Source organism: Triticum dicoccoides, chromosome 6B (genome assembly GCF_002162155.2).
Source record: "Triticum dicoccoides isolate Atlit2015 ecotype Zavitan chromosome 6B, WEW_v2.0, whole genome shotgun sequence".
Taxonomy (NCBI): domain Eukaryota; kingdom Viridiplantae; phylum Streptophyta; class Magnoliopsida; order Poales; family Poaceae; genus Triticum; species Triticum dicoccoides.
This window is the reverse complement of record NC_041391.1, coordinates 559,607,281-559,633,617: the sequence shown is the minus strand read 5'-3', so window position 1 is coordinate 559,633,617 and position 26,337 is coordinate 559,607,281.

Here is a 26,337-nt window from a genome sequence, read left to right as displayed (position 1 = left end):
CCATCATAGGCTAGCTCTTAGGGTTTAGCCTCTATGATCTCGTGGTAGATCTACTCTTGTAATACTCATATCTTCAATATTAATCAAGCAGGAAGTAGGGTTTTACCTCCATCAAGAGGGCCCAAACCTGGGTAAACATTGTGTCCCTTGCTTCTCGTTACCATTAGCCTAAGACGCACAGATCGGGACCCCCTACCCGAGATCCCCCGGTTTTGACACCGACATTGGTGCTTTCATTGAGATTTCCTCTGTGTCGTCGCTTCAAGGCTTGATGGCGTCTTCAATCGCAAACAACACAGTCCAGGGCGAGACTTTTCTCCCCGGATAGATCTTTGTGTTCGGCGGCTTCGCACTGCGGGCCAATTTGCTTGGTCACCTGGAGCAGATCGACAGCTACGCCCCTGGCCACCAGATCAGGATCGGAAACTTGAACTACACGACGGATGTTCGCAGAGACTTGATCTTCGATGGATTTGGCCCTGCGCTAGGAGTGCCGGACAGTCACGACGAGCACGGCCTAGACCTGCTGTCAGACAATGCTCGGGACATCATCCCTGCAGTAGCCCCGGATCTAAATCCGGAACAGGTTGCGTTGCCCAAGGACGGAGGGGTGGACCCCGCCCCACAAGCTGCATACTCGTCGGTGGTGGAGCCGAACACAGGTCTCACCTCTATGGAGGCCTGTAACCCCGGGCCCCCGGACTCATATACGGTTGTTGGTTCCGGTCCACACACCCTCGAGTCAGCCGAACCAGACTGGGCTCCGGTAATGGAGTTTACCGCTGCGGACATCTTTCAGCACTCGCCCTTTGGCGACATGTCAAACTCATTAACGTCTCTCTCTTTGTCAGAAGGCTCTGGGCCGAACTATGTCCGGCTTGAGTGTTAAGCAGGTGACAAAAGAATTCGCTGCCCACCCACCACCCACTACATTGCCACGGTCAATGATTTAACCGACATGCTTAACTTCGACGACGAAGACATCGACGGTATGGACGATGATGCAGAAGACGTACAGGAGCCACCGCTCACAGGGCGGTGGACAGCCACCTCTTTATACGATATATATATGGTGGACACTCCGAAGGAAACTAATGGCGACAAGGCAACGGAGGATAACCCCTCAGAGGGAAAAGCAAACCATGGGCGTCTTCGGCGCCGCTCCAAGCCCCGCCACATCAATACCGGCCCCGAAGATGAAAGCAATCTGGATGGTGCCGAAGAGGAATACAGCCCTGATCAATCCACCTTCAAGCAGTCCGAAACGGCCACGGTGGGATACTTGGGGAGGGACAACTATACTCCCCCCTCTGAAGACGAGGTAAGCCTCGGCAATGATGAATTCGGCGTGCCTGAAGATCCAGTGGAACAAGTTCGCTTCATGCAACGGCTCACGGCCACGGCAAGGAACCTGCAAAGGAAGCAAGAGCAGCTGAAAGCTGACCAAGATTTTCTAGTGGACAGGTGGACCAAGATCCTGGCCACTGTAAGTACAGACTCGACCGCCCTAACAGAAGGCATACGCAACACAACTAGCTACCTCAACCTAAGCAGGAGAACTAAAGGCACACAACCCAACGTCCACAAACCACAACGGTCCAAGACAGTAAAAAGGATACACAAAGAGGCATCCTAAAGCCTCGGCGCAGCGGTCATAAACGTCAAGCCAAGGAAGCTGGTGCCAAGCCCAGCAACTCCCAGTCCGGTCAACGGACAAAGAGCAGCTCAAGACTATCCGGCCCGAGCCACATACTTGATCAACCATGTGCAATTCATGGTACTCCTAGAAGGACGGCAAAGCATACCAATAGAGAATGTCGGATCCTCAAAGCAAAGCGACCGGTCCTGTGCCGGAACCAATGAAGGGAGGCGTCTAGTCAAGAGACCCCCCTAGAGCACAACAGTACGGCCGATCGCCCCCTATCGTACAAACCACAACAATTCAATTGCCGTACCCCCAGACCTAGTAGTCCAGGGGCTCCATAACAAATAAAGCCCCCGCGGGTATGAATCTAAAAATAACACCTTCTACAAGATGTCAGGTGCAAAGGCCAAGTTCATTGGCCCACCGCTCTAACGGTTGTTTTCAGATAACCAAAAAATGCCACATCATCGGCGCATTCCCCTCATACGGTAACCCACCGTCTGCTAACGGGATGAACCACATTGACTAGATTCCACGTGGTAAACCATTAGGCCAACACCGGTGATATACTCACGCCTACGTACAAGGCCGAACCCCGCCCCTAGAGCGCAAATCATACAGCTGCCAGAGTAGTAAGTCATGTATGCCTATCAATATTTTGATATGACAGCCAACTATCCGGACACCAACTGAGGAGTCCGTGATGCTCCCCGGTATAGGGGCTGGGGTCACCAGGGTCCGATCAGGAACCTTTAGACCAACCACAGGAGGACGTTCGGCTGCCTCCGAGCATTTACCTTCACAGACTAACTTTTATGCAGAACAGCATTGGCAGCGTGGAATCGGCCCGGACACACAAGGACAGGACATGCAGGTAGAAGGCAGTTCAGATTCACTTTCGATCCATTCACAACCCCCTCTAGTCCAGCCATCACAGGTTCCGCCAAAACCATCTCTTTTTCATAATCATAAATCGCACTCATATGCATAGACATATCATCCTATTGCAATGCATAGACTTCAATAACATGTACCGGCCGTCGTTTATCATCGACGCCTCTTTGCCATAAAATGGCAGCCACACTTCGTGTTACGCCCAGTTATGCCAGGGACTTCACAATACGGCAACAAAGTCCGACCCCCTTTTCGGTCGCTCGGCACCTTGAACTTATAGCACTAGATGAATCAGCTCCGAATCATGTCTTGGGTCATTGATTGGGTTTGCCCGGCTCCCATGTTTTGGTACCTTACGTTCCGTTCCGTCGGCTAAGGTAGCGCTGGGAGAAATACTGCGATTGTGTCCCGGTTCTGCCGGACGAGCACCTTAGTAGAGAAAGCCGAAAACCGACTGTCATGATGCAGCGAGAGCTGATCAGCTGTTCGAGAGGTTGTAAAATCCTTAAAGATTTATTCCGCATAATGCCATCATAAATGCAGATTGCGACGGATCGGTCTTCCGATCAGGCGCCAATATTGCCCCTAGTTTGGCCTTCCGAACACTAGGGGATGCACCGACCATACTCGAATTCCTATGGCTAAGTGGGAGTAGTAAAGCCCTATAGTCCGATTGCCTGGTTCGTGGTGAGAAACACCTCCTTATAAGGACCGAATCATGGGATAAAGAGTGTTTAGAAATATCCTGAACACCCCCGTACTTCTCACGTGGGGGTTGAAGCCGACGACTGGCCAACTCTCAGAATTTACATACAATAAACAGCCGCACAGGAAGAACATATGTTCAAACAAAACAGGCAATATATAATAAAAGTGCCAGTATCCCATATTACTAATATTGGCATGAATGCCCTCAGGGAAATATAATGTCTTTGGTGCACTTATCCGCCGCCAGGCGGGCCCCCTTCAGTACACCTTCATAATACAGTTCGGGCTTGCGATGCTCCTTACCCTCCGGTGGCCCCTCAGTCATCAGCTTCTTCGCATCAAGCTTCCCCCAATGCACTTTTGCATGGGCAAACGCCATGCGGGCACCTTCTATACAGACTGATCGCTTGATAGCATCAAGCCGAGGACAGGTGCCCACAATCCGCTTTACGAGTCCGAAGTAACTGCTAGGAATTGGCTCTATAGGCCACAGCCGGACAACCAAGTCCTTCATGGCTAGTTCGGCCGCCTGGTGCAGTTCGCTAGCTGCTTCAGCTGATCGATAAAAGGCACCGAATAGTTCGACGCCAAATACTACGACTAGAAGTTCCTCTCCGCAGACCCCCTCTCCTTGGTCTGGTAAAATTGGGCGGCGTCTGATATGCTACGAGGCAGATCCGCAAACGCCCCTGTAAAATCAAGAATTCAGCTTGCCGCTCAGAGTTCTCCCCACTATCACGTAATAATGGCCATAAATACAACAGGCCTTACCAGCAGCAACTTTCTGGGCCTCCTGAATGTCCCGTACAGCACCTCGGGCTTCTTCTCGAGCATCTTATTCAGCGGCAGCCTCTCGTGGGCATCAGCCACTGCCTTCTTCAGCGCCTCATATTCGGCACTCGCTCCTAGGGCGTACAACACAAACACTTTTTAATAGGCACAATTATTCGTTCGTGACCAATGCAAGACAATGTTTAAACATACCTTGCTTCTCCTCTAATTGCTTCTTCACACGGCCAAGTTCTTCCTCGGCCCGTTCCAGGCTTTGCTTCAGTTCGGACACTTCCGCATCATGAGCGGTCGTCTTCTCCGCAGACGCCTGTTTTCAACCAAAGAGGTATACATGATTAACAAAGGTTCCCACTACAAAAAAGGGTTTGATCCCCTGCCCGGCTCTCTTTCGCCGGACAGTGTATCAGGGGCTACTACTCATATTATGATGATTCCTCAAAGGTTTCTTAGAAACCATACCTCAAAAGCCTTTATAAGGCCAAGGCAGGACTCATTCAGCCCACTTTTGGCAGACTGAATCTTTCCAATCACCGCACCCATGAGGGTCCGATGTTCATCGATGATAGCCGCGTTCGTTAACGCTGTCGATAGACCGCCCGGCAGCTCTGCGTAGACAGAGGTTGCCGGCGGAGTAGGCAAACCTCCCTCCGTGGAGGGTGGCCGCTCGCCCGATCCTGGAGCCTTTGAGGCCTCCAGGACCTTATCCGGCTCTGAGTCTCTTTGAGACGACACCTCGGTGTCGCGCCTGGACTTCGAAAAAGGAGCCCCCGGAGGCGTCTCGCTCGCCACAGCATCCGAGCTCAATGAATCCTCTGATGAGGACTGTCCGGCAGGAGACCTCGCCGGGCTGTACGAGATGTGGCGACAGTTAAAACTACTGTACCCAGATGACCCTGGATGCATAGGCACATTCGGATTTCGGTTACTTACGATTTTTCCAGGGGCTGGGCCTTGGGATCCCACTCCGGGCTGTTATCGGTAGCCGGGGTGGATGCCTCTGGATGGGAACCTCTCCCCCTCTTGGGCGATTTGGCCTCCAGGGACGGGGAAGCTGCACGCTTCTTCCCGCCTTCAGAGCGAGGCTCGTCCTCCTCTGCTTCCTCCTCTTTGTCTTCAGAAGAAGGAGCGTCGCTGGAGCCTTCGGATTTAGCGTCCGAAGCCTCGCGGAAACGGAAGCCACTCCAGGTCTTCTTGACCTTCTTGGAGGCCTCCTTCTTTGGCGCCTTGTAAGGCGCAAGGACCAGCATCTTCGTTAGAAGAGGTCCGGCCGGTTCCTCCGGCAGCGGGGCTGGACAATGCATCCGCTCCACCTTCTTTATCCATCCCCGAGGTCACGATGAAACACGATTAAAATTTCTCCCTCATGACATGCCAGCTGACGCATGGATGGACAGGGTGTGGCTGTAACTTACCGGGCTTGCAGAATGGGATAATTGATACCCCCGGTCCTCGGCGGAGTCCGGCCATGATTTGCCGGACTTGAAGAGCACCTTCCAGATATCCTCGTGGGAGGAATCATAGAGCTCCCGAAGGGTCTGGTGCTCGGCTGGGTCGAACTCCCATAAAGTGCAGGCTCGACGCTGGCAAGGGAGAACCAGGCGAACTAGCATCACCTGGACTACGTCGACGAGTTTGACGTCCTTGTCAACCACGCTCTGAAGGCGCGTCTGGAGCAGCGATAGCTCATCGGACGAGTACCAGTTCGGGATCTTCTTGGGCCAGGACGTGAGCCGCAGTGGAGCTCCGGATCTGAACTCGGGAGCTGCAGCCCACTTTTTGCCGTGTGGTTCGGTGATATAAAACCACTGCTGCTGCCATTCCTTGACGGAGTCGTTGAAAGTGCCCTTCGGCCAAACAACCTTAGGCATCTTGCTCACCATGGCGTCGCCGCACTCGGCGTGTTCGCCACTCACCACCTTGGGATTCACATTAAAATTCTTCAGCCACAGGCCGAAGTGAGGTGTAATCCGGAGAAAGGCCTCGCACACGACGATGAACGTCGAGATATTGAGAAAAGAGTTGGGGGAAAGATCATGAAAATCAATCCCGTAGTAATACATGACTCCACGAACAAATGGGTGGAGGGGGAACCCAAGCCCGTGGACAAAATGAGGAAGGAACACGACTCTCTCGTGAGGCTCCAAAGTAGGGACAACCTGTCCCGCCGGTGGGAGACAGTGGCCAATCTTCTTGGCCAGATACCCAGCTTCCCGGAGCTTCTTGATATCCTTCTCCTGGGCGGTAGAGGCCATCCATCTGCCTCCTGCTCCAGATCCGGACATCTTTGGAAAACCTCTCTTCAATGGAAAATAAGAGTGCTTGGGCGTTAGGGCTCGAGCAGAGGGGAATAAGTTAGCGGAAGGAGAAGGCGTGGGTAAAGAGGAAGAGACCTTATCTCTTTATAAGAGGTGGTAAAAGCTTTTTTCCGCCTCCACACTTGCCTGGTGGAACCCGTTCACCTCCCACTCGCCGCGATTAGCGGTGCGGTTGGACTACCCGTACCCGTATCGATGAGAATCCCGTGATAAGGGGAGACCATCTTTGCTTCGACATGACATGCCAAGGAAACCACCTCGCAATATACGCTGAGGCTGTATGAGGGAAAATGGCTCGGATAATGACCCGACCTTGATGACATGTCACACTGTCTAGAAAGTTGTCAGCAGAGTACCTTTGTGAAATATCGTTCTCTCTATGGCGGTATGTGAAGATCATCTTGCAGATCCGGAAATGGTCTATGTGTTCGATAATAACCTTGGAGTATTCGGAAGGAGGAACCCACCTTGCAATGCTGAAGACAAGACTGCGCGCCGGACTCATCGTCATTGAAGCCTGGTTCAGAGGCTACTAAGGGAGTCCTGGGATTAGGGGGTATCCGGACAGCCGGACTATATACATCGTCTGGACTATTGAAGCGTGAAGATACAAGACTCAAGACTTCGGCCCGTGTCCGGATGGGACTCTCCTTTGCGTGGAAGACAAGCTTGGCGATCCGGATATTATATTTCCTTCCTTGTAACCGAATCCATGTAAACCCTAGCTCTCTCCGGTGTCTATATAAACCGGAGAGGATGGTCCTTAGAAGGCCGATCACAATTACAATCATACCATCATAGGCTAGCTCTTAGGGTTTAGCCTCTACGATCTCATGGTAGATCTACTCTTGTACTACTCATATCTTCAATATTAATCAAGCAGGAAGTAGGGTTTTACCTCGATCGAGAGGGCCCGAACCTGGGTAAACATTGTGTCCCTTGATTCCTGTTACCATCAGCCTAAGACGCATAGATCAGGACCCCCTACCCGAGATCCGCCGGTTTTGACACCGACAGAAGGCGTGATCCCTCGGATACTGTTCGATGGCAGATCTAACTCATGCTCGTCGGGACTATCCAGCGCACCTGGCACGAGGTTGAATCCGTCGAAGATCAAGTCTCCGCAGATGTCGGCGGTGTAGTTCAAGCTTCCAAACCTGACCTAATGGCCAGGGGCGTAGCTGTCGATCTGCTCCAGATGGCCAAGCAAGTTGGTCCGCAGTACGAAGCTGCCGAATACGAAGATCTGTCCGGGAACGAAAACCTCCCCCTAGACTGCGTCATTGAAGACGATGGAAGGAGCCATCTAGCCTTATCACGACGACACAGTGGAACTCTCAATGAAAGCACCAATGTCGGTGTCAAAACCGGCGGATCTCGGGTAGGGGGTCCCGAACTGTGTATCTAAGGCTAATGGTAATAGGAGGCAGGGGACACGATGTTTACCCAGGTTTGGGCCCTCTCTATGGAGGTAATACCCTACTTCCTGCTTGATTCATCTTGATGATATGAGTATTACAAGAGTTGATCTACCACGAGATCGTAGAGGCTAAACCCTAGAAGCTAGCCTATGATATGATTGTTGTTGTCCTACAGACTAAACCCTCTGGTTTATATAGACACCGGAGGGGGCTAGGGTTACACAGAGTCGGTTAGAGAGAAGGAGATCTACATATCCGAATTGCCAAGCTTGCCTTCCACGCCAAGGAGAGTCCCATCCAGACAGGGGACAAAGTCTTAAATCTTGTATCTTCATAGTCCAACAGTACGGCCAAAGTATATAGTCTGGCTGTCCGAATACCCCCTAATCCAGGACTCCCTCAGTCCCCATTGTCGCGGCGGGAGTTCCTCTTTGGCCTCGAAGATGACGATCCTAACACAGGCGAGCCCCCGACCGCAGATCCCCCGCACCTTGTCAGGACATGCTGAGTCTGTGCCTCCATCCGTGCAAGCGTACGGTAAGGTGGCCCGAGGCGGGGGGGCGGCAGTGCCTCCTCCAGAGGGCTCTCCACGCCCTGCCACGGCGGCTGAGGAGATAGGCTCATCACCGCAAGGTGTGCCGCGGACGATAGCAGCAGCCTGGGCCGAGGCGGCCATGGTTTCTCGGTCAAGACCCCTCAGCGGAGCCCTCACGCTTCTCTGGTTAGCGGCGCCGCGATGGGCCCTATCGGGAGTCACTTCGCCAGCACCCAGGCCGAAACTGAGGCCGCGTCGAAGAAGAAGGCAGGGGCGTCGGCCTTTGAGGAGGAAAAGAAAAGGAAGTGGGTTGCGCCGGACGAGGGAGTATCCTTGCATTACCTTTCGACCATGCATTCGCAATCCGCACGCTCATGCTGCCCCTCGTCACATCGAACAGGGGCAGCATCGCGAAGAAGAAGGCCACCGGCGCGAAGGTACCCATCATCCTGAGGGCAGCCTCGCACCTGGTCGCGGCCTCGGTGGGTGCAGGGGTCCGTAAAACCAACCGGGCGCAACTCTTGGGCACGCGAGGAGCAACGCGCTAGGATGCACGGGCATCCACCACCTCCTGGTGCTTTGTCGTTGCCGCTCAGAGGGCCGGCCGTCAAGGATGCGAGAGCTTACCAAGCAGCACTTCCGGCTGCAGTCGTAGCAGCCCCAACACTGGAGGAGGGGCGATGCCCCATCCTCCCTTGGCCAAACCCGACTCAACGAGCATGGCAGCGCAGCCTCAGGTGGAGCCGGCCCCGTAGTTCAGCAGGCCACGGTGTTGGTTGCTCCTGTCGTGTCGCCAGAGTCGGGCAACACCAAGAAGAACCCGGAGACCCTAGTGCCCGGAGTTGTTCTTACCATGGCTTCATTGGCCATGGTGCCAGCACTGCTTCCTAGGGAGGCCCTCGTGCTCACGAGTTGCGGTGCCCTGATTAGGGACAAAGCCCTGGCCTATGCTTACGCCATGCTTGGCTGATTAGAGGCGTACCTTCGAGATGCTGACCGGCGCTCGCCTTAGCGTGGCTCCAGGTCGACACAGTGACTAAGGAGGCCTGGAGCCAGGCCGCAGCTTCTACTGTGGAGATAAAGAAGGAAGTCGTCGAGGCAGCGACAGCCGTGAAGCGTTGCAGCAAAGCGGAGGCCAATCTGAAGGCGCTCCAGGAGGAACATGCCATGCGCACCCAACAGCTTCAGCACTAGGAAAATGACCTCAACGAAGATTTTTGGAGTTACAGAAGTATTCGAAATATCCATATTGCTACAGACTATTCTGTTTTTTATGGATTATGTTTTCTTGGCGTTGTGTGCTTGTTTTGATGATTCTATGGTTTTCTTGGATGAGTTTTTGCTATAGAAAAGTTGGAATACAGTAGATATAATGCAAAAAACAAAATAAGAATAGGTTTGCAGCAGTACTTATAGTAGTGGTTTTCTTTCTTATACTAACACATCTCATGAAGGTTTTGTCGGAGTTTTGTGTGATTGAAGTTTTCAAGTTTTGGGTGATCTTACGATGGATGAAGGAATAAGGATTAGCAAAAGGCTAAGATTGGGGATGCCCGAGGCACCCCAAGATAATATTCAAGAAGTAGAAAGCAACTAAGCTTGGGGATGCCCCCGAGTGGCATCCCCGCTTTCTTCTAACAACCATCGGTATCTTACTTGAAGCTATATTTTTATTTGTCACATATTATGAGTTTTGCTTGGAGCGTCTTGTATGATTTGAGTCTTTGCTTGTTTTTCTTTCTGTTTTTAAGTGTTGAATCCTTGCTGAACACACCTTTTTGAGGGAGCCCAAAATTATGTTATGCTTGCTCCTATGCTTCACTTAAATTTTTATAGCCATGGATATGCTCTAGTGCCTCACTTATACCTTTTTTAGCACGGTGTGCTTTGTTATTTTTGAAGAAATGCTCTCATGCTTCACTTAGATTTATTTGGGAGTTAGTAAAATTTTAAGAAATTCTCTCTTGCTTCACTTAGATTATTTTGAGAGAAAGGAAAAAATTATGCTCATGTTCTTCACTTATATTTTTTGAGCTTCTCAAAAGCAACATATGAAAATAGTCCCAAAGTGATAGATATCCAAGGAGGATATAACAAAAACTTTCACGAAGATCATTGGACAAAATAAACTTGATTCATAGTAATGGTTTTGAGATATGACAATATGATATGTGAGTCATGTTGATGAGTAATTGTGCTTTAGTAAGAATATTGATGTTAAGGTTTGTGATTCCCTATGCAAGCACGAAAGTCAATAGTTATGCAATGAAACTTATATCCTACTTATGGTGCATTATTCGGTACTTATGCTTAATGCTTGGGTAAGAGATTTTTCACTTTTGGTTGGTCGCTTCTCAATCTTTTGCGAGCCTTCATTTTGCACTAAGTATGATCACTACTTGTGCATCCAAAACCCTTTAAACCAGTTTTGCCACATGAGTCCACTATACCTAACTATATGCGGTATTTCCATGCCGTTCTAAGCAAATTTGCATGTGCCATATCTAATTTTCAAAATAAATTTCTCTTTTGTGTGCTCTACCGTTCGCGAGGCGGTGAGGGGTAGCCAATATTTTCCATGCTAGTCCCTTCATTCCTAAATATTTGTCTTTCTAGAGATTTCAACAAGTGACTACATGGGGAGCAAAATGAGTGAGTCTACACTTTAAAATATGTCTATATACATCCGTATGTGGTAGTCCATTTGAAATCTCTATAAAGACAAATATTTAGGAACGGAGGGAGTAGGTGTGTTATTCTCACGATGAGTGTTTATTCACTTGTCATTGCACGAGAGTACGACAAAGGTATTAGGGATGCCCTGTCCCAAAATGAAAAATGAATTTACTTTATGCTCTCAAATAATAAATTCCTTGGTAAGTGTTGGTATGGAGGGCAACCGTGGATTCGGCTAGCCATGGAAAGCTAAAGTAATGGTGGAAAAAGGAATAAACTTTATTTTCTGTTTGGGAACCGCCTATGATGTATCTAGTATGGAAAGTGTTGGGAGCTCTAAGTCGTTTTCGTTGGTGGGAAAAGTATGCCTCTCAAAAATGTGTTTATCTCTCAGTTTAAGCTTTGAGCTCTGGCACCTATACAAATCCCTACTTCCCACCGCGAAGGCCCTTTCTTTTAATTACGCAATTTTTATTTTGAATTTGAGTCTCTCTTCTCTTACAAAGCACCAACTAAGCGGCACTATGATCGTATTTTAGCATTGGGTGTAGCTAATATTCAAGTGTGTTTCATGAATGGATCAATGATTGAGCATAATGGGCTAGGGATAACTTGCTTTAGTGTTGATATTTTCAAAGACATGGTTGCTTGTTGGTATGCTTGAGTATTAAAGTCTTCATGTCAAAACTAGACTATTGCTTTGAATCATATAAAAGTCCAAATGTCCATGCTATAAAGAAAAGAAATTGATGAACATGTTAGGCAGCATTCCACATCAAAAAAATCTGTTTTTATCATTTACCTACTCGAGGACGAGCAGGAATTAAGCTTGGGGATGCTGATACGTCTCCAACATATCTATAATTTTTTTTATTGTTCCATGTTGTTATATTATCATTCTTGGATGTTTTACAATCATTTTATAGTCATTTTATACCATTTTTTCGGTACTACTTGTTGACATAGTGCCCAGTGTCAGTTGTTATTTTCTGCATGTTTTTTACATCGCAGGAAAACAATACCAAAAAGTGTTCAAATGCAGTGAAACTTGTTGAGGATTTTTTTGGGCCAGAAGACATCCAATGGGCTAGGGCAGCACCTGGGGGGTGCTCCGAGCGGAGCAAAACATACCAGGGCGCGCCTGGGGGACCAGGCGTGCCTAGGTGGGTTGTGCCCACCTCGGGTGCCCCCTGAACCGCCTCTTTGTTCTATAAATACCCCAATATTCCAGAAACCCTAGGGGAGTTGAAGAAAATCAATTCCAGCCCCGCCCCCTTGTCTCGATGGTTGTCGTCATTTCTCCATGGCGGAGGCAGCAGTGAAGGGAGGCCAGCGTTGCCCTGAGGACGGGCCTCACGAGGCTAATCATGCCAAGGGCCATCACGAGGTTGATCGCGCCCGCCACCCTCACGAGGCTGGTCACGCCAACCCTGGAGGGGTTTGCAGTTGTCCCAGTGGCCTCCACTGTGGCCTCCTCCACGGCTAAAGCCATGGTCGCTACGCTCGGGGTGGCGGCCCAGATGCTCGTCCCAGAGCGCCCTGAGCTCCTCGCAGTCGTCGGTGTTGTGGGTGTGCACATTGTGGAAGATGCAGATTGGGCAAGTGTCCTTGGGAGGTTCATCGCGATCACGACCGGGCTTCATTTCGGGCAGTGCTGGCAACACGGTTGGGCCCTTGCGCTTCGCTTCCTTGGCCTTGGCCTTCTTGTCTTCGGGGTCGACGTCTGGGTGATTAAGGAGGGAGAGGCGACCTTCCTCTGCCCTGGCGCACTTGCCCGCCAAGTTGAACATCTCCAGCGCCATGCACGGGTCATCATGGATGGCGAGCTTCTCGCTCATCTTGACGTTTGTCATGCCTTCGGTGAACACCGAGATGATGGCTTTATCCGAGGCCTTCGGGATCTTGAGGCAAACATGGGTGAAGCACTAAATGTACTTGCAAAGAGTCTCACCCAGCTGTTGATTCACGCGCCACAGGTCATTGACGGTAAGGGTGCGGTCACAGGTGCCTTGGAAGTTGGCGATGAACCGCTCGTGGAGCTCATCCCAAGAGGAGATTAACCCCTCCGGGAGGTGCATGAGCTAGCAGCACACGCCGTCCTTGAGAGCCATGGGAAACCAGTTCAACATGACGTAGCTTGTCATCACTGTTGGCTGCCTCGATGCTCAGCGAGTAGAATTGGAGGTACTCCGCAAGGTCAGGGATGTCGTCCTACCGTGGGGGCAGATCTAGCTTGAACTTAACCGGACAGACAACACGGTGTAGCTCACGAGTGAAGGCGCGGTAGCCCACCGCGCTCACGGGTGTGGCCCATGCGAAGGGGGCACAGTCCTGATGTCCATGTATGGCGGCCTACAGAGCAGCCCAATCTTGGCGTTGATGTGGCGGTGCAGTGAGCGCATGATACGTCCATTTTTCATCATGCTTTTATATTGATATTTATTGCATTATGGGCTGTTATTACACATTATGTCACGATACTTATACCTATTCTCTCTTATTTTACAAGGTCTACATGAAGAGGGAGAATGCCGGCAGCTAGGATTCTGGGCTGGAAAAGGAGCAAATATTAGAGACCTATTCTGCGCAACTCCAAAAGTCCTGAAACTCCATGAAAGTCATTCTTGGATTTAATAAAAAATACTGAGAGGAAGAAATACCATAGGTGGGCCACCCACCATCCATGAGGGTGGGGGGCGCGCCCTACCCCCCTGGGCACGCCCCCTTCCTCGTGGCCCCCCTGGCAGCCTTCCAGTGACCATCTTCTGCTATATGAAGTCTTTTACCCAGGAAAAAATCATAAGCAAGCTTTCGGGACGAAACACCGCCGCCACGAGGCGGAACCTTGGCGGAACCAATCTAGGGCTCCGGCGGAGCTGTTCTGCCAGGGAAACATCCCTCCGGGAGGAGGAAATCATCACCATCGTCATCACCATCGATCCTCTCATCAGAAGGGGGTCAATCTCCATCAACATCTTCACCATACCATCTCCTCTCAAACCCTAGTTCATCTCTTGTATTCAATCTTTGTCTCAAAACCTCAGATTGGTACATGTGGGTCACTAGTAGTGTTGATTACTCCTTGTAGTTGATGCTAGTTGGTTTATTTGGTGGAAGATCATTTTTCAGATCCTTAATGCATATTTATACCCCTCTGATTATGAACATGAATATGAATTTTGAGTAGTTACATTTGTTCCTGAGGACATGGGTGAAGTCTTGCTATAAGTAGTCATGTGAATTTGGTATTCGTTCGATATTTTGATGAGATGTATGTTGTCTCTCCTCTAGTGGTGTTATGTGAACATCAACTACATGACACTTCACCATTATTTGGGCCTAGAGGAAGTCATTAGGAAGTAATAAGTAGATGATGGGTTTCTAGAGTGACAGAAACTTAAACCCTAGTTTATGCGTTGCTTCGTAAGGGGTTGATTTGGATCCACATGTTTCATGCTATAGTTAGGTTTACCTTAATACTTCTTTTGTAGTTGCGGATGCTTGCAATAGGGGTTAATCATGAGTGGGATGCTTGTCCAAGAAAGGGAAGTACCCAAGCACCGGTCCACCCACATATCAAATTATCAAAGTAACGAACGCGAATCAGATGAGCGTGATGAAAACTAGCTTGCCGATAATTCCCATGTGTCCTCGGGAGCACTTTTCTCTATATAAGAACTTGTCCAGGCTTGTCCTTTGCTACAAAAAGGATTGGGCCAGCTTGCTGCACCTTATTTACTTTCATTGCTTGTTACCCGTTACGAATTACCTTCTCACAAAACTATCTGTTACCGATAATTTCACTACTTGCTGACAAAACCTTACTGAAAACCGCTTGTCATTTCCTTCTGCTCCTCATTGGGTTCGACACTCTTACTTATTGAAAGGACTACGATAGATCCCCTACACTTGTGGGTCATCAGTGCACGCATGATAATAGACTGTGGGTTTGTACTCACGTGAAGATGAGTTAATGTGTGTACACGCAGGTTAGTAGTGGAATTATGTGAGTTAGTTAATAGCAGCATGAGAATAGGTCTAGGTGCATGCATGACTGGATTTGTGACTATCGGTGTGCCTTGCATGTTGGTCGATTCGCATGGGTCTAGAGAGATTCCAAGAGTTGAATTAGTGCATTGGTGGAGTAAGTGCATGAGGTGTGAGTCTTATCATGTACTGGCTATTTAAGTTGATAAGTGAACGGGAAAACAGAAGCCGAGAGGAATGGGCAAAAATATAGGGTTCGTGTCACCAAGGGGGAAAGCTCTTGGCAAAGCTGGTACTGGTTTCTAAATTGGTGTGTGCGTGTGTATGTGTTGAGTCTTCCCACCGTGACTGTGCTCTTATGCGTTTGAGAGAAACAAAGAGAGAAGGTCGAGCTATGAGAGGCAGCCAAGAGGAATAAGAAGCAGCGCTGCGAGGAGGCGGCGCCAACAATTGGCATTAGAGCCTTATCGATATGAGATGGTGGTGGTGGCGTGGCAGACTCCATGTGATGTGGAGGTCGGCGGCGTAAGGTGGACGTCATTGGCAGCGCGATGCTACTAGTGGTGGTTGTGTGTCTTCATCATCGTCGGGCTGCGTCACGAGCGATGGAGATAGGTATGCTGCCTGGTAAGTTGTGTCAGTGGCGGCAAGGAGGTGATGGCCATGGAGCGGAGGCCATTGCCATGAGGAGGTCCATGTCCGAGTCGGCGACAAGGTGTGTCATTGTCGGCAACATGAGGCGCGTCATCGGCGAGTTGCAGCGCACCGGTGGCGAACTTGGAGGTGAATCGCCAGCGAGTTGTGTCACCGGTGACGAACATGGAGGCGAGTCATCGGCGAGTTGCGGCACCGGTGGCGAACATGAGGCAGCGAGCATGTCGCGGTGGCACACTCATGGTGAAGGCGTAGGAGGTGCGGTTTTCATCGAAGCTAGTGGCACCGGCGGCAATAGGCGTGACAAGATGCATTGGCGGCCATCACGGGTTTCAACAGAGAAATAAGTTAACAACATTAGGAAGGTGAATGTTGGGACTAATCTTTTTATATATTAGTGCTAGTTTAGAATTATTTGTTTTTTGTTGAGTCATGCTTGTAGTCGTGTCAATCTACTAGACTGTGGGTTTGTACTCACGTGAAGATGACTTAATGTGTATACACACAGGTTAGTAGTGGAATTACGTGAGTTAGTTAGTAGCAGCATGAGAATAGGTCTAGGTGCATGCGTGAGTGGATTTGTGACTACCGGTGTGCCTTGCATGTTGGCCGAATCGCATGGGTCTAGAGAGATTCCAGGAGGTGGATTAGTGTGTTGGTGGAGTAAGTGCATGAGGTGTGAGTCTTATCATGTACTGGCTATTTAAGTTGATAAGTGAATGGGAAAAGAGAAGCCGAGAGGGTTGGGCAAAAATGTAGTGTTTGTGTCACCAAGGAGGAAAGCTCTTGGCAAAGCTGGTGTTGGTTACTTCCTTGGCATGTGCGTGTGTATGTGTTGAGTCTTCCAACCATGAGTGTGTTCTTGTGTGTTTTAGAGAAACAAAGAGAAAAGGTCGAGCTATGAGAGATAGCCAAGAGGAAGAAAAAGCGGCGCTGCGAGGAGGCGCACATGCGTCATACTGCGGCTGCTGCACGACCTAGCAGCTGGCCTTGTCCCTGGCCGGCGCAGGTGCTCCACACGGTGTGTTGCACGGATGCACATCACACCCTGGATCGTTGCTAGCGCTGCACTCAGTGGAAGGCGGAGGCGCCCGGTGAGCCACATCGCCCACACGAGACGGTGGGGGTCGGAGCGAGTGGTGTTGGAGATATGCCCTAGAGGCAATCATGTATGATGATATTTCATATGTGTTTATGAATAAAGATAGTCCTTGGATGTAATCAATGATACCTGTTGGCAAGTACGTGACTTGTTTGTGAGATCTTGTGTTGTATGATACATCCTAAATTGTCCCTAGTCACAAGTGACATGTGGGCACACGTCGGACTAGACTAGCATATGACACGGTGGATGGCTCGGTCTCACTAGCCATGGAGCATTAGATGATATCCGTATAATATGGACTTGGAAAGATCTGGTCAGATTCGACGTAGTCGAATCTGAGTCGAGATAAGTTCCGAGTCAGATAGACCCAACTATGAGACACAGCGATATGTCATCTGTGAGTCTCTAGTACAACATACGTTCTATGTCATAAGACCAGAGCTGACGCATGTACTCGAAATGGTGACAGACATGCTTTGGGCCGACCAAACGCTACTCCGTGACTGGGTAGTTACAAAGATAGGTTTCGTGTTTATCCAGTCCCATGCTGCGAGACATGGTCGAGCAAGATGGGATTTGCCCCTACGATCAGGAGAGGTATACTCTGGGCCCCTCGTGTGATCCGACCAGGATAAGCATGGCCATGCGACAAGGATTATGAGATAATCCAGTTTGTGGTCGGTATCACTGGAATGAGAAAGAGGTCGGGCTAGCACAAGGATGACAGTCTCGCCTTGAGCCCGACAACATATATCGTGAGGCAAAGGGAACAGAAGTGTGACATGTTGTACAGGTTCGCCTAACCAGCTTCATAGTCTGCTTGGTGGTCGGCATGCCTTACTAAAGGCCGCTACCAACCATGCAGGTCGAAGGTGATCCGAACTGTGACCAAGCCGACTTGAACCTAAGGGGTCACGCGCTTAAGGGAAGGAACCTACGAGATCGGTTTGGAGGACACTGGTTGGATGTGATCTGAGCTAGACTTGGAATGCGACCGAGTAGACTTTGGGCTTTAGGATCCGTGCAAGGCCCAAGTGTTGAGCCCACGACGGATGCATATAAATAGTGGAGGTGTGGCACACTTATTCTGTTGATCGCTTCGGCACCGTCGTTAGGGCTTTGCATGTGTTGCAACTAGCCACCTCCACTCGCCGCCGGTTGTGTGATCGGACCTAGCAGTCCACCGCACGATGTTCCTCCTGCATGCACGGATACCGTTAGAGGCGATGCACTTGCGCCGCTCTGGCGAACCTGTTAACGGGATCCGATTGGCTACGTGGGAGACTGGCAAGGAGGAGACGACTCCGGGAACGCGCTGCCTCAACTCTACTTCAGCTGCACGGCACTGCACGTCTAGTGGTAACAATCTGTAATCCATCTCTCGTAGCATGTTCTTGGTTGTTCTGTCTGTAGGAAAATTTTAATTTGCAGTCGACGCACCCTACCGTAGAAACCAACAAGTGGGCCTGCAAGTGCACAAGTTTGTAGGACAGTAGCAAATTTCCCTCAAGTGGATGACCTAAGGTTTATCAATCCGTAGGAGGTGTAGGATGAAGATGGTCTGTCTCAAACAACCCTGCAACCAAATAACAAAGAGTCTCTTGTGTCCCCAACACACCCAATACAATGGTAAGTTGTATAGGTGCACTAGTTCGACGAAGAGATGAAGATACAAGTGCAAAATAGATAGTAGATATAGGTTTTTGTAATCTGAAATAATAAAAACAGCAAGGTAGCGAGCGATAAAAGTGAGCGTAAACGGTATTGCAATGATAGGAAACAAGGCCTAGGGTTCATACTTTCACTAGCGCAAGTTCTCTCAACAATAATAACATAGATAGATCATATAACAATCCCTCAACATGCAACAAAGAGTCACTCCAAAGACACTAATAGCGGAGAACAAACGAAGAGATTATGGTAGGGTACGAAACCACCTCAAAGTTATTCTTTCGGATCGATCTATAAAAGAGTTCATACTAGAATAACACCTTAAGACACAAATCAACCAAAACCCTAATGTCACCTAGATACTCCATTGTCACCTCAAGTATCCATGGGCATGATTATACGATATGCATCACACAATCTCAGATTCATCCAACCAACATAAAAGTACTTCAAAGAGTGCCCCAAAGCTACTACCGGAGAGTCAAGAACGTGTGCCAACCCCTATGCAAAGGTTCCCAAATGTCACCAAACCCGCAAGTTGATCACCAAGACATACATCAAGTGTTCTCATAAAAGACTCAATCCGATAAGATAACTTCAAAGGGGGAACTCAATTCATCACAAGAGAGTAGAGGGGGAGAAACATCATAAGATCCAACTACAATAGCAAGGCTCGGGATACATCAAGATCGTGCCATAGAGGGAACACGAGAGAGAACACGAGAGAGAGAGAGAGAGATCAAACACATAGCTACTGGTACATACCCTCAGCCCCGAGGGTGAACTACTCCCTCCTCGTCATGGATAGCGCCGGGATGATGAAGATGGCCACCGGTGATGGGTTCCCCCTCTGGCAGGGTGCTGGAACGGGCTCCCGAGAGGTTTTTGGTGGCTACAGAGGCTTGCGGCGGCGGAACTTCCGATCTATCTTCTATTCTGGAAGTTTTAGGGTACGTGAGTATATATGGGTGCAAGGGGTACGTTGGTGGACCTCCGGGGTGCTCACGAGGCAGGGGCGCGCCCTAGGGGGGGCGCCCCCCACCCTCGTGGGCAGCCTGGGACTCCCCTGACGTGCACTCCAAGTCTATCAGGTGGGTTTCCTTCCAAAATTAACTTCTCCAGTTGATTTCGTTCTGTTGTGACTCCGTCTAATATTCCTTTTCCTTGAAACACTGAAATAGGCATAAAACAACAAATCTGGGATGGGCCTCCGGTTAATAGGTTAGTCCCAAAAATAATATAAAAGTGGATAATAAAGCCCAATATTGCCTAAAACAGTAGATAAAGTAGCATGGAGCAATCAAAAATTATAGATATGTTGGAGAAATCAAGCATCCCCAAGCTTAATTCCTGCTCGTCCTCGAGTAGGTAAATGATAAAAAGATTTTTTGATGCGGAGTGATACTTTGGCATAATTTCAATGTAAATCTTCTTAATTGTAGTATGAATATTCAGATCCGAAAGATTCAAGACAAAAGTTCATATTGACATAAAAGTAATAATACTTCAAGCATACTAATCAAAGCAATCATGTCTTCTCAAAATAGCATGGCCAAAAGAAATTTATCCCTACAAAATCATATAGTCTGGCTAAGCTCTATCTTCATCACACAAAGTATTTAATCATGTACAACCCCGATGACAAGCCAAGCAATTGTTTCATACTTTAGTAATCTCAAACTTTTTCAACTTTCACGCAATACATGAGCGTGAGCCATGGACATAGCACTATAGGTGGAATGGAATGGTGGTTGTGGAGAAGACATACAAGGAGAAGACAGTCTCACATCAACTAGGCGTATCAACGGGCTATGGAGATGCCCATTAATAGATATCAATGTGAGTGAGTAGGGATTGCCATGCAACGGATGCACTAGAGCTATAAGTATATGAAAGCTCAACAAAAGAAACTAAGTGGGTGTGCATCCAACTTGCTTGCTCACGAAGACCTAGGGCACTGTTGAGGAAGCCCATCATTGGAATATACAAGCCAAGTTCTATAATGAAAAATTCCCACTAGTATATGAAAGTGAGAACATATGAGACTCTCTATCATGAAGATCATGGTGCTACTTTGAAGCACAAGTGTGGTAAAAGGATAGTAGCATTGTCCCTTCTCTCTTTTTCTCTCATTTTTTTTATTTGGGCCTTTTCTCTTTTTCTATGGCCTCTTTTTTTATATATATTTCGTCTGGAGTCTCATCCCGACTTATGGGGGAATCATAGTCTCCATCATCCTTTCCTCACTGGGACAATGCTCTAATAATGATGATCATCACACTTTTATTTTTCTTACAACTCAACAATTACAACTCAATACTTAGAACAAAATATGACTCTATATGAATGCCTCCGGCGGTGTACCGGGATATGCAATGAATCAAGAGCGACATGTATGAAAATTATGAAGGTGGCCTTGCCACAAATACAATGTCAACTACATGTTCATGCAAAAAGCAATATGACAAAAGTAATGTGTGTCATATGAACACAACGGTGGAAAGTTGCATGGAAATATGTCTCGGAATGGCTATGGAAATGCCATGATAGGTAGGTATGGTGGCTGTTTTGAGGAAGGTATATGGTGGGTGTATGATACCGGCGAAAAGTGCGCGGTATTAGAGAGGCTAGCAATGGTGGAAGGGTAAGAGTGCGTATAATCCATGGACTCAACATTAATCAAAAGAACTCATGCACTTGTTGCAAAAATTTAGAAGTCATCAAAAACCAAAGCACTAAGCGCATGCTCCTAGGGGGATAGATTGGTAGGAAAAGACCATCGCTCGTCCCCGACCGCCACTCATAAGGAAGACAATCAATAAATAAAATTGTGCTCCGACTTCATCACAAAGCAGTTCACCATACGTGCATGCTACGGGAATCACAAACTTCAACACAAGCATTCTTTAAATTCATAATCACCCTACAAGCATTACTTTGATATTATCACCTCCATATCTCAAAACAATTATCAAGCATCAAACTTATCTTAGTATTCAATGCACTCAAAAGAAAGTTTCACATATCTTGAATACCCAGTATATTATATTTAAGCAAATTACCATGCTATTAACAACTCTCAAAATAATCTAAGTGAAGCATGAGAGATCAATAGTTTCTTTAAAACAAATCCACCACCGTGCTCTAAAAGGTCTAAGTGAAGCACTAGAGCAAAAATTATCACGCTCAAAAAGGTATAAGTGAAGAACATAGAGTATTCTAGCAAATTCCAATTTGTGTGTGGCTCTCTCTGATTAAAGAATTTCAGATCTTGGTATCTTATTCAAACAGAAAGCAAAACAAAATAAATGACAATGCAAGGATAGCACAACTCATGTGAAGAAGCAAAAACTTAGGCTCAACCGATACTAACCGATAGTTGTTGAAGAAGAAAGGTGGGATGCCTACCGGGGCATCCCCAAGCTTAGATGCTTGAGACTTCTTGAAATATTATCTTGGGGTGCCTTGGGAATCCCCAAGCTTGAGCTTTTGTGTCTCTTAATTCCTCTCATATCATGGTTTTTCTATTTCTTATCAAAAGCTTCATTCACAACAAACTCAACAAGAACTCGTGAGATAGGTTAGTATAAACCAATGCAAAACCATATCATCTTCTACTGTCAAAAATCACTAAAATTATTATTCAACATTGCATACTAAATGCCTCTGTATATTTAATACTCCTATCCTCAAATAGAATCATTAAACAAGTAAACATATGCAAACAATGCAACCATAACAGCAATCTGCCAAAACAGTACAGTCTGTAAAGAATTCAAGAGTATCAATACTTACCTGACTCCCAAAATTATGAACTAAAATTCCAACTGTAATAAATTTATCAGAGCTTAATATGCAAAAAGATTCAACGTTATACCATTCTCTGACTTTTCTAGGGAATTTTTGCAACAGCGGTAAACTTTCTGTTTTCAAACAGCAACATGTATACAAGCAAAATAAGCATGGCAAAGCCTATCCTTGACTTTTTATTGAAACTAAAGATTCCAAACATTATTCTAACTAGCAGCAAGAAAAAAATAACTAGATAAAATGACGCTCCAAGCAAAACACATATCTTGTGGCGAATAAAAATATAGCTCCAAGTAAAGTTACCAATGAACGAAGACAAAAGAGGGGATGCCTTCCGGGGCATCCCCAAGCTTAGTTGCTTGGTTGTCCTTAAATATTACCTTGGGGTGACTTGGGAATACCCAAGCTTAGGCTCTTTCCACTCCTTATTCCATAATCCATCTAATCTTTACCCAAAACTTGAGAACTTCAACCACACAAAACTCAAAACAAAACTCGTAAGCTCCGTTAGTATAAGAAAATAAAACCACCACTTAGGTACTGTAATGAACTCATTATAAATTCATATTGGTGTTAAAACTACTGTATTCCAACTTCTCTATGGTTCATACCACTTAATATTAGCCATAGATTCATCAACATAAGCAAACAACACATAGAAAACAGAATCTGTCAAAAACAGAACAGTCTGTAGTAATCTGTATAAAACATATACTTCTGGAACCCCAAAAATTATGAAATAAATTTCTGGACCTGATAAATTTGTCTATTAATCATCTGCAAAAATAATCAACCTAAAATTACTCTCCAGTAAAAAATGGCAGCTAAACTCGTGAGCGCTAAAGTTTCTGTTCTTCTACAGCAAGATCACATAAACTTCACCCAAGTCTTCCCAAAGGTTCTACTTGGAACTTTATTGAAACAAAACCTATAAAACATGATTACTACAGTAGCATAATCATGTGGACACACAAAAACAGTAAGGATAAATATTGGGTTGTCTCCCAATGAGCACTTTTCTTTAATGCCTTTCTAGCTAGGCATGATGATGACAATGATGCTCACATAAAAGATAAGAATTGAAACATAAAGAGAGCATCATCAAGAATATGACTAGAAAATTTAAGTCTAACCCACTTCCTATGCATAGGATTTTGTGAGCAAACAACTTAGGGGAACAATAATCAACTAGCATAGGAAGGTAACACAAGCATAGCTTAAAGAATTTAAGCACATAGGGAGGAAACTTGGCATTATTGCAATTCCTACAAGTATATATTCCTCCCTCATAATAATTTTCAGTAGCATCATGAATGAATTCAACAATATAACCAGCACTTAAAGCATTATTTTCGTGATCTACAAGCATAGAAAATTTACTACTCTCCACATAAGGAAATTTCTTCTCATGAATAATAGTGGGAGCAAACTCAACAAAATAACTATCATATGATTGAAAATTAAGATCAAGATGACGCGTTTCATGGTTATCATTATTCTTTAAAGCATATGTGTGATCACAATAATCATCATAGATAGGAGGCATGCTTTCATCATAGTAAATTTGCTCATCAAAGCTTGGGGGACAAAAAATATCATCTCCATCAAACATAGCTTCCCCAAGCTTGTGGCTTTGAATATCATTAGCATCATGGATATTCAAGGAATTCATACTAACAACATTGCAATCATGCTCATCATTCACATATTTCATGCCAAGCATTCTATGTAATTCTTCTTCTAGCACTTGAGCACAATTTCCTTTTCCATCATACTCACGAAATATATTAAAAAGATGAAGCGTATGTGACAAACTTAACTCCATTTTTTTGTAGTTTTCTTTTATAAACTAAACTAGTGATAAAACAAGAAACAAAAAGATTCGATTGCAAGATCTAAAGATATACCTTCAAGCGCTAACCTCCCCGGCAACGGCGCCAGAAAGGAGCTTGATGTCTACTACACAACTGTAACGCCCCGAGACCGACGCTCCAGAAGACTTCCAGCTATTCCGAGTTTCGCCGTGTGTTTCTTTTATGCTTGCTCTTTTATTTTTCCATTGCATCATGTCATCATGCCATCATGCCATTTAATTTTTAAAACTCTTCTAAATAAATCGTATGGATCTTCGATCCATTTAAATCGAGGGAATTCACTTGTGATTTCTCTTTATAACATATTAAAGCCTCTCAATATTATTAGGGAGCTATAATAAAATTATTCCATTTATTTGGAATTAACCATAACCCACTTGCAAAATATCCCACGTCGTTGTTATCTCAATTGTTGGTCCCCAACCTTGTCCATAATTTCTTTCATCATTTTCCGGAGCTCCACCAAAAATCCGAACATTTTTGGAACTTCCCAACCCTCACTTCCTATTCAAATCATTTGAATTTAAATCAAATGAATTTGAATTTAAATCTTGCAAACTTGGCCATTCCTATTTCCTTGGATCAAACTCATTTTTGTGAGTCCGGAAAAAAAACTATCTGCATGTCCAACTTCTTCCCCTAACCCCTCTTTCTTTTCTTTCTTAATCTCTATTTTTTTCTTTCTTCTTTCTTTTCTTTTAGTAGTGAGAGAGAGCCCAGCCGCAACCTGCAGCCAGGCCGGCCGATTTGCGTCATGTCCATCCAGCCCACCTAAACCTATAACCCTAGCCCCGAGCCCCCCTCCCCATCTCTCCCTCTCGTTCCCGTGCCCACCGCCACACCCGCAACGCTCGATCCCCCCCACCCCCTCGTCTCGATCCCCCATGCCTGACCCTCTCCTCCTCCCGTGCGCCTTGCACCCTCGTCCATCAGCCAGCCACCACGCCCCTCTCGGTCCCTCGCCTCCCCGTTGTTTCTGCTTCGCCCGGCCTCCTCAACCCCATCGCTAGCAGCAGCCGCATCGTCCGTGGCGTCGGCCGGACCTCCTCAGCGCCGCCCCGCCATGGATGCCGCCATGGACGCTGAGCTCCTCCGCGTCACCCCTTCCCGTTCGGCCTGATTTCTCCTTGCCATGTGCGCCCGACACCGCCCCGTCCCCTCGCGCCAGCCCTGCTGCCAAGCCCTGCCGCTGGAGCTCGCCTTCGTCCCGACTCGGGCTGGATCAGGCCCCTGGTTGTCGCGCCCCGCCGGATCCGCCCTCCCGCGACCCGAAACCACTGCCGCCGCTCATCCATGGCACCATGGTCTCTGCCTCCTTTGGCTAACCCATTGTTGTCGTGCCCTATTGTGCATGCTCTCCACTGCCTGTGCACGCCTCTGGATTCGTCCAAGTCCGATGATGTTTTTGTAGAACTACGCTGCGGAGACCCAGACCACCAAGTCCGCATGGGAGCCCGAACGACTACTTCCACGATGATGCGAGTACAACTACCCTCTTCGTGGTTTTCGCCAAGTACCACGACGCCCGGAGCCCTCGGATCCATCAAGTCCAACAACGACTGTGTACAACTACCAGCGACGCCGAACATCTACGGATTGTGCATGACTACTTCCACTACGGCCGTGTACCACTACTTCCTCTACTGATGACTCGAACGTCTATGAACCGTGTACCACGACGAACATGTACGGCTACACGATGACCCGCCAAGACCCTGAACAACTACCGCCGCCGCCGTGTACCACTACTTCCACTACCGTCGCCACGTGAACAACTACTTCCTCTACACCGCTTTGAACTCGATCCGCCCCGAAAACGCATGCTTCAAAGGTATAACCCGAGACGACGTCCGTGGACCGAATGCTTGTGTGTTGTATGAGATGCTCGTGTTTGCACCGTGATCGAGTTGTCGCTTGTGATGCCCCTCTTTTGCCATGCCACCGTCATGTGGGACACCCGGTAACCGGGATCACCCCACCACCTTTTGCATGACACACTCATCCGCACACTTCTCTCTTGCATCGGTATCTTAATCGAGTTACCGGGACCCGAATGTTGCTGTGGCACCATTTTCGTTTCGCCGCTGTGGCACCCTTTTCGTTCCGCCATGGTGACCAAATGCTTCATAACATGCTCATGTCAACATTTTCATAAAATTGCATAAACCTTGGTTATGTCATCCGCATCATGATAACAACATTTAAACGCTTAAAATTGTGTTTGCATTAAATTTCTAAATGCCATATGGG